General features: G+C 46.3%; 1 long non-coding RNA gene across 2 annotated transcripts in view; it reads left to right on the forward strand.

Moving 5' to 3' along the window:
- Window positions 1-13,404, forward strand: part of LOC26534107 (uncharacterized) — a 76,824-nt gene extending 63,420 nt beyond the window's left edge. The window contains exons 5-6 of one of the 2 annotated variants that reach the window (XR_004470014.1): window positions 12,941-13,057; window positions 13,116-13,404. This is a non-coding gene — a long non-coding RNA (uncharacterized lncRNA). The remainder of the gene's footprint in view (window positions 1-12,940; window positions 13,058-13,115) is intronic. The other variant, XR_004470013.1, reaches the window with a different exon arrangement.
- Window positions 13,405-14,467: the final 1,063 nt, after the last annotated feature.

Consider the following 14,467-nt stretch of genomic DNA (forward strand, 5'->3'; position numbering starts at 1 on the left):
CAGGCGACGGTCGACAGTCGACAGGAGTTGAATATGTTAAGAGTGTGTGTGACACGTCCTGCCTGACAGCTGCACTTTGCGGTGATTTATGGGCGTGGCTGCAAATGTTGAATGTGGGAGCGGTGAAAACGAAATGTTGAGGATTTTGGGCTGACAATCAGTAATGCAGTGACACTGATTTAACAACCAACAAGTGCAGCGACGGTACCCAATGCCAATTAGCAACATTTTCTGGCCCAACCTCCAGTCGAGTTTTTCACTTAAGTTTGTTAGCTTATGGCCCAACTTGCCGCAAATCATTCGATTGAGGGCCTGCGCCCTGGCAGAAGCCAAAACGGGCCCTGACATAAATATTCATGCATGTGTGTGCCACCCACTTCTATTGTCGTCGTATCTTGGCTGAGTTTCACGCAGACATGAGCACATAAACAGCATAGATGATCCCAGAGAGCAAAGTCATCATCATCATCGTCATCGTCCGCGCTATTATCAGCAACATTCAATGCAAAAAATGAGGAGAAAGCACCCCCCACACACACACACACACACACAGAGCTGGTACATATGTATGTGTACGGTTGTGCATATTGAAGCACAGATACCGCCATTCAGTGCATTCGATTCAATGGCAATGCCAACTGGAATCATCATTTGTTCTCACCTGATGCTAGTTTATTTTTTTGTTTGGTTTTGACATGTAAATACCGCACATCAAATGTCTTTGGTTACTTTTACAGCTCTCGTTGTCGTCCCTCGACTTGTCAGCCCCATACACACACACACAGACAGAGAGGGAGAGGGAGATATAGATATAGATCCTGACGGCAACCGTATGATAAATGGATTTTCCGCCTCCACGAACTTTGGATGTTGTCGCATCCAGCACCCAGGATTGAGCACCGAGCACCCAGCACCGAGCACTTGGCTGCCACTGCCGTCTGTTCGTTTGCCGTTTGCTGTTCTCATTTAAAGTTTCCCGCGTAAAAGTTTTGCTGCTTTCGTATGCATACACACTCATACATACATACATACATACATATGTATGTAGAATCGCATTGGCATGTATTGGAATATCTGAATATCTGTAACTGGGCGCACAAGCATATTTTATGGGGCCCGCTTCTTTTGTGTCCCCTGTATCGGCCATAAGTTTAATGGCATGGCCGGTCTCGTTTTGGGGAAATGGATTTTGATTAACCCACATTTTTCGTATGCGCAATTTGTCAGATTGACAATGAGAGCGATTGGATTTCCGTAGCAGGTCCGAGTTTCCTTTTTGGCAGGAACCATCCATCACCTTTTCGGGGCGGCTGTCCAACCAAAAGTGCAGCTTAAGCAAATTGAAGATGCAACAAAGCGTGAATCAATCAATTTAATTAAATGCCACAAGTGAATAAATACAAATACCAAAATGAGTGTTTGCATTTGCAGTAAAATTTTTAATTAATTTTTAATTCGCGGCGCAAAGAAAACCATAAAAAACCAAACAGAAATCGGGCGAATATTCGTATCGCATGCGGATATTTATGGCCAGCCCGGCCAAAGGATGTGTTCGTGTTCGCTCCATACATGTGCGTGTGTGCATCTGTGCGGAAGTATCTATGAAATGGATTTCCGACAAGGCCTAACACGAATCTTCCATTAAAATGATTGGGCCGCAAACCACCAAAGAATCCGCACAATACACATCCAGTTCCCAAATTTCCAAGTAAACGGATTAAATTTCCGATTTTCAATAAGCAAAGCGAGCGAAGGAGATGTCTGGCATCCTGAAGGATTCCGAATGCTCTGCCTCTGTTGTGGGTTAAGAGAAAGGTATCTCCCATTAGGGTCCTGCCTCACCGGTACCTTCCAGAGTTGGAGGCAGAGACTGCTATGAGCCGTTCCTCGGCTCGAAAGGTAAAAAGTATTCCTGCATTTATGTAAATGGAAGACTGCCTTCGGCTAGGGTATAATTATGAGAGGAGTCGACTGACGTCGACTGAAATATTTCGTAATCAATTTAAGCGCTCCAAAAATCAACAAGGACTCTGTCAAGGAGCTTCTTCGGCAAGTCACGTTGTTTGATTTCTGCTGACACACGGTGTGTGTGTCCCATTGAAATGGCTGTGTGTGTGGGAGTGCTGGGAGTTTTCCAAACTTTTTCTAGAGCGAGCTGGTTGTCTTGGCCAAATATTTGCTTGAAAATTTACTAAAAATGAAAGGATAAGGCGGTAAATATCCTCTTTTTTTGTAGCCTACGGCCAAAGAGAGGGGTAAGGGTAAGGTTAAGGGTAAGGGTAGGGGGTTGATAGGTTAGCAGAGAGTGTGTGTGAGGTGTGTGGACATTAACTTGAATTTTTGTGGAAGAACTTCGGAGCTCGTGCTGTTTTGGGTGTAAATATAACCCATACGCAGGGTGGCCACCTGCCAAAGAGCATCTCATTGAGTCCCCATAATCAGAGTGTCCCATCGAGCGAGGGTCAGCTACATTATGAGACTCGTTGGACAACAACAGCAATAGCAACAAAGTGATAAACAGCTCGACAGCAGAACATCAGAGAGTCAATTACCATCGCCAGTCAATGGGAGTCGCCTCCACGCGACGGCCAGCGATGGTCCCTCCGTCTGACAAGCTCGTTACAGTTTATGTTTTGTTTGTATAATGCCATGGTGCCATGGCGGTGGCCAGGGTGCCAGGGGAGGGGCTGGAGCTGATGCCAGAGGCCAGAGGCCACTCGCATGACGCACTAATTTGTGGCAGCTTGAAGGCAGGCTCTGTCCTGGTCAGCAGCCTGTCACAATAGCTGTCACTGCTTGGACATTTCTCGATGACCATAAAATAGAAGTTTAAATATTTCAATAGATCGCCCGTCGATGGCGGCCATTAGCAGGCAGTCCTTGAGGTCTGGCCACATGTATGTGGAGGGAAATGGGGGGAATGTATTCTCCGCCTGAGAAAACAGCATAAATTTACGCTCTCAATTTGCATTCTAACAGAATACCACAATAAACAACTGTCCGTCCGCCAATGGAAATTGAAATTTAATCGAAAGCAAATACGAGAATCATATAAAAAATATCAACTGCGTTTGGAACAAATATTAAAGCAGCCACGAATGAATTTTTATTTGATTTTGGGGCCAAACGGCAAACAGAAAAACACTTTATTGGCTGTCGACAGTTTGACCAAAGACAATGGTAAATATTTCGAATACATTTGTGTGTGTAAGGGCGGCAGAGTTAACTAAAAAAAAATACACACTCTTTGTGGAAAACAACATGTTTTGCTCTGCTTCAAAGTCTCTTCTCTATGCAGAGATTCCTTAGAACTCGCTGCGGAAACTCGGTTCTAGGAAGGCGTTTTGTTCTCATCAGTGCACCGCCGTGTATGCAGCCTTTTGCGGGTCTTTTGTGTGGCATTATCAGAGCGGAGCCCGCATTCAACCTTAATGAAACTGCCTGGAAGCAGGCTCTAATTTGCATTATGGGGCGACGAGACACCGACCACCTCTCAACGGCAACATCATCGGCAGCAGTTGCAACATCATCGGCTTGTCGGCTCTGTGCCAAGAAGCTAGAGGCTCCGAGAAGTCTTCACGTGTCTACATGCGGCTGCTGCCTGCAAATTTAATAAGCCGTAAAATGTTGTGGCAGGTCGCTGTTCCACGCGCCGCTGTCTTCTGGAGAACCAGTGCTTGTTCAGTGCTAATTAATTAACAAGCAGGCAAACACACACACAGAGACCACACTGAAAGTGTAGTCTCTAGTAGGGAGACACCCCTCTGGCACGAAGATCATTTCTGCTATGTGGACCTGCACTTGGCTGTAGAGCGATGCAAATTGGATATCCAATGGCTAATCAGCCTTAACGGCTGCCGTTCTGTCCGAGACGAAACCAGGCGTTTCCCTCTCCCTTTTAGATAGATATTTTGGATCTTCTTGGACCTGGATCCCTTGCCGAAGACCAGTATAGATTGGCTAACACGTTCCGGCAGGGTCTATTGTTTGTCCACTGATAATAGCCAACAAAAGACTAAAATAATAATGGAGGGCGGCATAAGGGGAACGCGCTGGGCGATATCCTGTTTAATGACCTTGCTTTTGTGTTTTATACATTTTTGCTGGACATTTTTCTACCAGGGCAGACAGGTGTGACGGCTCTCGCTGTAATAGCGTCCAGGTCCGCAGGCGATGTCCCTGCTGGTCGGTCGCTGGGCCACGGTGATGATTGCCAGGAAGAGCCACAGACTGCCTTGCACGAAGTTCATCTCTGCTGTTGAAGGTGACCCGTTGCTGGACCTGCAGCCGCTTTATATACATGGCTGCCATCACACGACTGCCCAGACGGGATGATGCAAGCCGTGAAATCGGCGAATGCCAATTGGATACACCTTCATGGTGGCTTAATTATCTGCTGCTGCTGCTGCTGCTACAGAGCCAAGAGTCTTCCGGTAGACGCTTGCGTAAGCGACTGATTGCTTAAAATGAATGCCTGTTTCTATGCGCACCCCGTTCGGGCTTCCCCGTGCCACGGGAAATGCTTCTTTTGTCCCCACACGTGTGAGGGGTGTGCGAAGCGTTTTTCATTGCCTACTTTTCGGCAGCAGATCTGCATAAATCCGCGCTGGCTCATTACACGGCTGCCGGGCGCCCAGAGCCCTTGCGGTCCGTGCTCTTCCGTTTACATGGGAACATAATTAGCCCCAAAGACCCCTCCTGGTGGTAGGTGGTATTATGCGAAAACTGATACCAGCTCCCCCTCTTCCTCCTGTTCTGCCGTTCTCCCGCTCTCCTGCTCTCCTGCTGTGCCCATGAAAACTTCAATTTTAAGCTCAACTTTGGCCGCAAGTGAATAACATTTGTTCAGGCCGAAGTTCGTGGCACATCGCGGTGAACTTTAAGGGCTCCCCCCGCTGGAAATTCAATTAATTACGCGGCTCGCTGGATGGCTGGCTTCACGGTCGAGAAGGAAGTTAGTGCTTTATTTTGGCACGTGATAAATTAATTAAAGCCAAAGCCAAAGCGTTTTCTGAAAATGTTTGCGTACATTTCCATTGCCATTGCCGTTGCCAGGTGGCTGGCCAAAGAGGTGGCCAAGAGAGGTGGCCAAAGAGAGGTGGCTATTGTGGAGAGAGGGAGAGGGAGAGCGAGTGTTGCGCCTATCGAAATGTGAATGGCCGTGGCAGCGGCAGTTAGAAACAACTTAATTACGCAACGCACGGCAGCTAATTGAGTTCGGAACATAGTGAAAATAAAACGCCATTTTCCTAGTAACTGAGGCGGAGTTTTCGCTTTTCCGACAGCAATTACACGCAATTTGCATGGCCCCAGCGGGCCACAGTGGCTCGCAGTGTCACAAAAACGAAGCAAACAGAAGGAGACTTTCTTCCGGGACATTTCAAGCCACTGTGGTGGCCTGTGGGGTGTGGGTGCTGCAGGTTTTACCGAGCCAACATTTTGATCAAACCAATTTGTGCTGGCACGAACGAACGGCTGGACGTTGGGATGACCCAGACCCACAGACCCACAGACCCAGACCTTGACGCGAAATGGGACCCGAACCGAAGCGAACCCATCTCAAGGTCTCTCCTTCGCGCCTGCACTCATGACAGCTCAATTTACTTGGCTCTCTGCTCCGCTCCACTTTGGTCTCCTCTACTAATTATAACCAGTCTCCGACTTGGCCGTAATCTCCGCATTAATCTCGGCTTCGGGCCAAGACACACAAAGAAGAAGGTCTTTGGTTTTTGGCTTTTTTGGCTCAGTTTTCAATTTCTGTTTGCCCGTTGAACGTGAAACAAATGCGAGAGAGAACTCACTTGGTTTATTGGTGTGCATATTCCGGCGGTGCTTTGTCTAATTTTCCACTTGACACGGAATATTATTAATTGGTCTAGACGCCAGAGCGAGACACAACAGCTCCGAGGGTGGCCCCAAAAAATGGTTAATGAGCGCTCAAAGCAAATCCCTCCCGACATGTCGAGGGCGAGGCTCATCTACAATATGTATGTATGTGGGATTATTCATGGCCAAAACAATAACTTTAATTAGTCGTAAAAAGATTTTTTTGCTTCGAATATTTCAATAATATTTTGGGCGAGCACATTTAATTATTCAAGAGGTTTGTTGAGCAGACACCACCTCGCATTTGTTCAGACTATGCAACAGATTTATTTTAGACTTTCACCGATGGCTTACATGAGTACTACAGCTGGTGGCAGGTACTAGACCTGCTGATAGTTGCCTCGTCTAGAGTCTAGACTACGGACACCGATACGGACGCGTCAGTGAAGTCAAGTCGCTTCCCCCTTCGGTTCACGGGGCACAGAGCACAGAGCACAGAGCCATTGGCCAAGCACTTAATTAATAAACGAGCCCTTGAATAGGCAGCCATTTTGCACCCACCATAAACAAGTTGTCTGCCACGCGTTGCAAGCGTTTACTTATGCCACTTTGGGTGGCCCCTCTGACAGGCTGAGGGCCCTGAACCCGGCTTGTCAGACCTGCAGACTGCACCCATGCACACTGTACACGGCTCGACAACTGCAGCAACATCATCGTAGCAACAGCAGCAGCTGGCTGCAGATGTCGCCTTATCCTTGCACTCTCTCTCTCTCACTCGCCGAGTCCGGGTCCGGGTCCGTGTCCGGGGCCAACGCGGCCAACTGTCTATCAATGTCAGGTCGAGAGCCACTTGACTTAAATTTCATTATAATAAAAATTAAAAAGCAAAATGTTGTGCATGTGACTGACTGATGGGACAAGGGCTGAAAAAGATGTAAGCGCAGATTAGGTTTATATTTTTCTCGGGGTCGAGTAAATACAGAGACACGTGTTCAGGGGCTAACAGCTAAGAGAAACTGTGATTAAAGTTGCATTTACGAGTATATATCTGAAAGAACACCCTACCCCTAAATAACCCCAACCCCTTCTTCTCGATGGAATAACTTTTGGGGCGACTGGAGAGCTCTCACCTGTGTGTCAGGTACTCAGGTATTGTGGTTGCCGCTTGCCGCTTGCCGCTTGCTGTTGCTTCTGCTATTGTTTGAAGTATCAGAGACAATTAAAAAGTTGCCGCCGCTGTCTGCCATCAAATTTAATGTTTAATTTTAGTGAACAACTTTTCTGTGTGTAATTGTTATTGTTGTTGTGCTTGGGCTTGCTCCTCTGGCTCCCCTGGCCCCAACTGCTAATTTATGCCAAAGGCAAAGGACTCCGTGTCGGGGAAGAGGCAAACGCAGGACGGATGCTGTGGCACACAGATATACACATGTATATGCACTCGTGTTCGGGTGATTCCTAATTGCATTTCGCATTGGGCGAATTGTACACACAAAAAATATCTACATAAAACGTGCTGCGGGTTGACGCAACTTTTGCCCACCAGCTCTCCACTTTTAATGAGTTGAAGTTGCCGCAAATTTACGGTGCACGTGAAGTGGCAGGTGGCAGGTCGCAGGTGGCAGGTGGCAGCTTGGTGACGGTGACCAGGAGGTGTGACTGTGACTCTTGTCTCTGGCAGCAGAGTTTAGGCCACAAATTGGCTTGTGTGGTCTGCGTTGTTATGGGCCCTTGTCGCCATGCTCTTGCTCTGCAAAATGAAGTCCAGGGCTTGGGCCTGGGCCTTCAATGTGTGCCCGTTTCATGGAAGTTTTACTCTACGTTTAAAGGGAATTAAATATGGGCTTATTTTGGGAATTTCCCTAGTCATGGCGCAGAAACATGGATCTATATGCTCGTTGAGATTTAGATGGCATCTCTGGCCGTTTAATTGGCCCCGTAAACATTTCAATGTGCCATGCACTTAACACGCACTCTATTCTCCAATGGCCACTCGACTGGCTATTTATTTTCAATTATTATTTTAAAGTTGCCGTCAGTCGCGCTCAGCAAATGTTTGTCGAAACAATGAATGGATATTTAGATGCTGCCAGTGCCGGGCCCCTCCTGCCCCTCCTGCCCCTCCCTCTCGATCCCCCTCTTTGGTTACCCGGAAAAACCTCCCCATCCATTTAGGAGCTATAGCTGCAGGCAAAGAACTAAAAACTAATAATAAAGCCGTGCTCTGTCGTGCCGAGTGCCGACCCAGTTGTGGGTGTTTTCAGTTTTCAACTGGTAGCTCTTTCCCTCCCCCTCCCTCTATATCTTTCTCTCTCGGTTATTCTGTTGATTCAATAAAGCCAAAAGCTCATTAGCACTCAAACAACAAGCCACAGAAGCAGAGAAGCAGAAAAGCAGAAGCATATTCCTCTGCCATATTCCTGTTCCTGTTTTTTTTTTGTGTTGCAGATTTAATTCAAAAATGTTTACCTTTTATTCGAGTGGGAAATGTGCTGATGCCAAAGCCAGACGCTGGCACCCAGAAGATGTCATTCCGGCATCTCCTGCTGAACGAGTATCCGTGCTCCTTGAAAGTATCTCAGTGCCAGCATCAAATATTTAACCAGTCCATTCATTCATTTATTCAGCCAACGTTTCCATAAGAAATTCTCGTCTGTGTGGAAGGATGTGTCGAAGAAGGATGTGGTATTTGCATTTGATTCCTCTAGTTATTGTTCCTGCTTCTGCCGGGCTCTTGGCCCTGCCCCCCACTTGAACTCTCAGGACCACTTGACGCATGTCCCCATCAGGCGGGCATCAGAGGGCGAACCAGAAATTTATCTCGATTCATACATATTTGTGGGCAGCCTTCAACTAATCGAAATCAGATATGGGACAGCCATGGCAGACGCAGTGAATATTATCTCTCATGGGGCGGGCGTACACAGGGCGTACAGGACCCATCTGGTAAATTGCAGTCTTCAATCTTCAATCAGAAATATTTCGGCAATCGGCAGTCAGCAGTCGGCAATCTGCAATGGAATTGAAATGAAAACCCTGCTCTACTCTGCTCTGCTCTGATGTGATGTGACGTGATGTGCTGTGCTGTGAGCCAAATGCCACATAAAATTTCAATTACTCGAAATCTGTTTGGCTTCTTTAATGAAAAATAAATATGGGTGTGGGCTCTGCACTACATTCCAGAAATCTTTGACTTAGAAACCCAAAATATTTATTTATTAACTATTAAATATGGTCCCCATGCAAACCTGTGCATTCGTATAGAAATTCATCCATTCCCAGTGGCAACGTATGGTAATCCCAAGTACTTTAAGCCAGTATGCTGGAGGTTCACTCGAAAGACCTTGACAAGTGGCTGTGCGAGTGTCTCCCGTTGGGTTCCTTCAACTTGCAACTTCCTCAGCCTGACCTGTGCTCCGTGTAACTCATTAAGTTCTTCCCGTTAAAGGGTCTGGTCCGTCTGCTCCTCCTCTGCCCAAAGTCAATTGCTGACCGAAGCAATCAAACGAATCTTCGCCTGCGGCCTTTGGCACTTTGTCGCCTCTACCTCTACCTCCACCTCTACCCTTCCTCAGTTTCGCAGTTTCTCAGTGCCGTTCACGCACCTATTTTCTAATTTTGCGTCTGGCAACGGCAAATTCAATTAGTTGCACCTCAGTCTCTGTCTCTGTGTCCGTCTCCGCTCTCCCTGCGCCTCAATCAATTTCCATTTGGCCAGGTAACAATGGAGCAGGCATTTCGAAACAGGGACAAGGACAGGGACAGCGACAGGACTCATTATGCTGTCAGCTTAATTATTATTTTGACATTGCCAGATGTACATTTAATTAAGTGCAATATCTCCATCGAAACGATTCTCTCTTAAGTCGCGAACCCAAAGGCAGAACGAGCTAAGACCGTACTCGGGGAGTCCCCCACTGAGATTGCCCCTGCCCCCGCTGGGACTGGGGGGTTTTTCATCAGTTTTCCCTGGGCAGTAGGTTTGGAATTTCCTTTGGTTTATTTTACAACACTTTTGTTTTTCTGCAGTTGTGTTTACTTGGCGGCTTCTTTTGTGTTTATTTCCCTTTGATTTTGTTCCACAGTTTGTTGGAATTCGTTTGCCTTTTCGTCTGGCAGCTGCTTTTTGGCCAAGCCCTTTTACGTTGATATTTATTTTAGATCTCCATGACTCTGGAGCTCAGCCACCGGAAAGCCACAACAGCAGGAACAGTTTTCGTTAGCCGAGAAAAACTTTAAAAACATTTCATTTTATCAGCACCAAGAGTGGTACCTCAATTGGAACTCATTTTGAATGGTTTTAAAAAGCAAATGCTTGGGAAGAATCTTAGGAAGATTCAGTATTTGAGACAGGATTCTAGGCGAATCCAGTAGGGCGGCTATTGGGTTGTCATGCCGTTTACGGAAAATAGTTACTCTCGGCTCAGAGCTGCTGGGAACAACACTAAAAATAAAATAGTTGGTTGGAAAATAATTGAAAATCATTTTAGGTACATGTATTTTTATATAGATCAATCCGATGCCACACTGTACACCCCACACACCCGAAGTGGAGTCTGTTCTGTGGTTGAAATGGAGCGGCGAAAACAGAAGCAGCATTTGCTGTACTTGCAGCGCCGTCAGCAGCAGGCGGCGGCCAAGGCGAGAAAGGAGATCGAGGCCTCGCTGAAGCGGGAAAAGGAGCGGGAGAAGGCGGAGGAGCGAGCACGCCAAAAGGATGATCTGATGGGGCGACGGGCGGCCATATTGAAACAGCACAGACTTAAGAAAGCCATCGCTGAAGCCGACCGAGAGGGTATCACCCTGAATCGGCCCGATCTGTGTGTTCAATGTATGCTTGCCAGGCGGGGCAAGAAGGGCTCCAGCTCCAGATCCAGCTCGAAACTCTACAGGCAACCAGCGGCCAAATCCAATCGCGGCAATATACTGAATGCCATCGAATACTGCATCCTTCCGGGCGCCGTCAACAGTAAGGCCAAACAGAAAGTGATCGAGAAGATAGCACGCTCCGAGGCGGCACACTTCCTAGTACTGTTCCGCGATATGGGCTGCCAGTTCCGCGCCCTCTACAGCTACATGCCCGAGTCGGGTGATCGAGTACAGACCAAGCTGTACGGCACCGGACCCAGTCAAGTGGACGGTGCCATGCTCGACAAGTTCTTCAAATACATCTCAGAACGCAAGTGTTTCTCGGAAGTGCACACCAGGCATCTGAACGTCACCATCGACGCCTTCACAATACACGATTCGCTCTGGCAGGCCAAGCGGGTGCAGTTGCCCAGCAAAAAGGACGTGGTCTAAGTGCGCCGGAGCGGAGCGGAGTCCGGGCCAGTGGGCGCTTGGCACTAGGCGCTGTTTGGCTGGAACAAAACTATTTTGTTATTATACGACAGTCCACGCATTCAGACAAACATATATGTATGGAAACATAAAGATTAATAGCTCGAATCAACCATCAACTCTCAAGGGGGGGGCGGACTCATGGCTTGGGTTATGGTATGGGCGGTGTTTTCGTGGCCAATTTTGAATACGGGTCAAAGTCAATTCGAATTTGCTTCCATCCATTACGCCTCTGATAGTGAGGACTCCAAATCTCGAGTCCATGATTTTCTCCGGGCATGATTGCTTCTGCTTTCCCTTTGCTTTCTTCAGCTATCAATCTTTGTAGTTCTTAGTATGGCATCTTTAATACCAGTATCCCTTTCCCTACATTCCCCACTCTTCCATAGGTACGTTCACTCTTTGTTCTGCCCCAAAATATGGTCTTTCATTCAGCTAATATCCTTCCACTTGAGTAATCTACGAGAAGTGGCATCTTAGACAGCCGATTTGCTTCATTTACAGCACTTCTTCTTGCACGGTTTGCTATACAGCCTGTAAATTAAACATCAAAAGGTTTGACCGCAAAGAAAAACCAAAGAAAAGTTTTTACCTCCACCTCCTGGGTCTGTCCCTGTCCATTCATTTCGACACTCATTTGTGGCTGTTGCTGCTTTTCTGTTGTTTGGCAAATTAACAACATACATCACTGACCTGTAATCCAGACAGGACGTCTATCCGTATCCGTATCCCGTACCCCCCTTGCCCCGTAGCCATAGCCAACGGCATGTTGTCGGCTCGCGTCCGGCGTTGGCTTTAGGCTGATTTTTTTTTTAAGTCTGACGCTGGGCACATCCGACTCATGCCGCCAATATCCGAAACATGGAGAATGCTAGAATACCCCTCATGGTGGTTTGAGGGTTTATTTGGGGAGCAGTGCTAATGGCAGCCAGGGACTCTCCTTACAGAAATATTTTCTGAATAGAAAAATTATGCAGAATTTTGCGTAGGGGAATTTAAAGTGGGAATAAAGCTTTGATTCGTCTCTCAAAGTTGATGTCACATTCCCTTCCATCAATCGCATCTACCCCATCTCCTGCGAGGCCTAAGGATATCCCCAGAGCTATGAGGAGGAAAAACAAAAACAAAAACAAAAACGTTAACAATATGTTAACCGAAGCAGAAATATCACTTAGGAGCTACACGGACATGAACAGCGTCTGACTTTCGTTTCGATTTGTTGTGCAAAATAAACACAACCCAGCGAACAAGTACAAAAAAACATCCAGCAAATGCGAAAACGACTCTGAGCCTTGGGCGGCAGCTTTGGGGGCTAGGAAAAGGCGGAAAGAATGTGTCAATAATGACTAATGGCCAAGCCGGAAAGTATGGCCCATCAGCCGGGCTGGTCGTTGCTCCCGTTCTGTCGGCTTCGGACGCTCTCGGACGGTCTTGGCTTCTGCCCATTGACAATAGGGGATATCCATTTATTTTTGCATATTTTTCTTTTCCGGCCATGTCAAAATGAGACCTCACCTCACCTTCATCATATTTTTTGTTCTTTGTGGAGACATCATTCGGTGAGATTCTATTCCCTGTTGAAAATTGATTTTAATTTAAAGAATTTAAAGAACAAAAAAATTTTAGGAAGATAAAAACTTTTGCAATAGCTGAGCCTGTCCACTAATAAAATATTATATATATATTGTATTATTTTATATTCAGCTCGTACTCGTATACAGATATACAAATGTATGTTTATATTATGTAACTGAAAAACACTGCTCTTTTTTTACAGCATCCGATAGAAGCGTGGCACGTAGACATGCGATCGGGAGGATCCTACCAATGAAAATTATCCGTAGGAATTTAAGTAGGAATTTTCCCGTGCAATCGCTCCATTGTCTAGAATGTGGTAAGTGTCTTCAAAGACTGCCTCTCCTACCCATCTAACAAATGCTATTCCAATTCAGAGTCAATACTACATCGTGTGCGAATGCACAGAGAGCTCTGCAGTCCCGGATGTTTTTTCCGATCACGAGAAGGCGTGGATCGCCTACGCTTGCAAGGAACAGCAAGGATAATGCACTTTAGGAAATGCTTTATGTTATTATTATGCATACATATATAAGATTATTGTAACACATACTCACATGCCAGAACGTACCTATGAACTTACATAATTAAACATATAAATAGTTACATCATTAAATAATATATTTGTAAAAAATAAATGAAACTGGCATATAAATAAAGTATTCAATTTTATAAAAAAATCAAAAACTGCAAGGTATTTCTTTGGGATAATAAATGGCGCTTGAAATATCCTTATTTCAAACAATCGGGGACATTCTCCCGACTACGAGGAGGCGCGCATTTATCAGACTATAAAGCGGAGTTATAGCCATTAAACCACAAACTAGAGCCTGTTCCTTATTATCCTTGATGAAAATCTGGGTTCTAACGATCTGGGATATTCTCGCGATCACAAGAAGTAGTGGCACACCTTGATCGCACGAGAAATAGCGGAGGTACGTACATACATAGGTTGAATGATGATTTCTTGCGAAAATCGTGATGGAATGGATATCCTTTTTTCTGGTGCCAATCGGTTGGCAGGACTCTCCCGGTCACGAAATGACATGCCACGCCTCGATCGGCTGCCGTTTAGCAGAGATATAGCTTGCAGAAAAAAACCAGTATTTTCACGATGTGCAAATCCAACATTTCGGAAGGCTATATCTCAGCTAAATAGGGCCAGATCGGCACAGGACTAACTGTCCAAGGATCGCGAGGATCCAGTCTGTCGATTGGCACCAAAATCTCGACCACGAAAATGAGGCCGATTTTTGGCAAATTGGATGATGTAACCATCATGATATTTTGCGAAAATCGTGATGGAATGGATATCCTTTTTTCTGGTGCCAATCGGTTGGCAGGACTCTCCCGGTCACGAAATGACATGCCAAGCCTCGATCGGCTGCCGTTTAGCAGAGATATAGCTTGCAGAAAATACCAGTATTTTCACGATGTGCAAATCCAACATTTCGGAAGGCTATATCTCAGCTAAATAGGGCCAGATCGGCACAGGACTAACTGTCCAAGGATCGCGAGGATCCAGTCTGTCGATTGGCACCAAAATCTCGACCACGAAAATGAGGCCGATTTTTGGCAAATTGGATGATGTAACCATCATGATATTTTGCGAAAATCGTGATGGAATGGATATCCTTTTTTCTGGTGCCAATCGGTTGGCAGGACTCTCCCGGTCACGAAATGACATGCCACGCCTCGATCGGTTGCCGTTTAGCAGAGATATAGCTTA

This window comes from Drosophila pseudoobscura, chromosome X (assembly GCF_009870125.1).
Source record: "Drosophila pseudoobscura strain MV-25-SWS-2005 chromosome X, UCI_Dpse_MV25, whole genome shotgun sequence".
NCBI lineage: Eukaryota > Metazoa > Arthropoda > Insecta > Diptera > Drosophilidae > Drosophila > Drosophila pseudoobscura.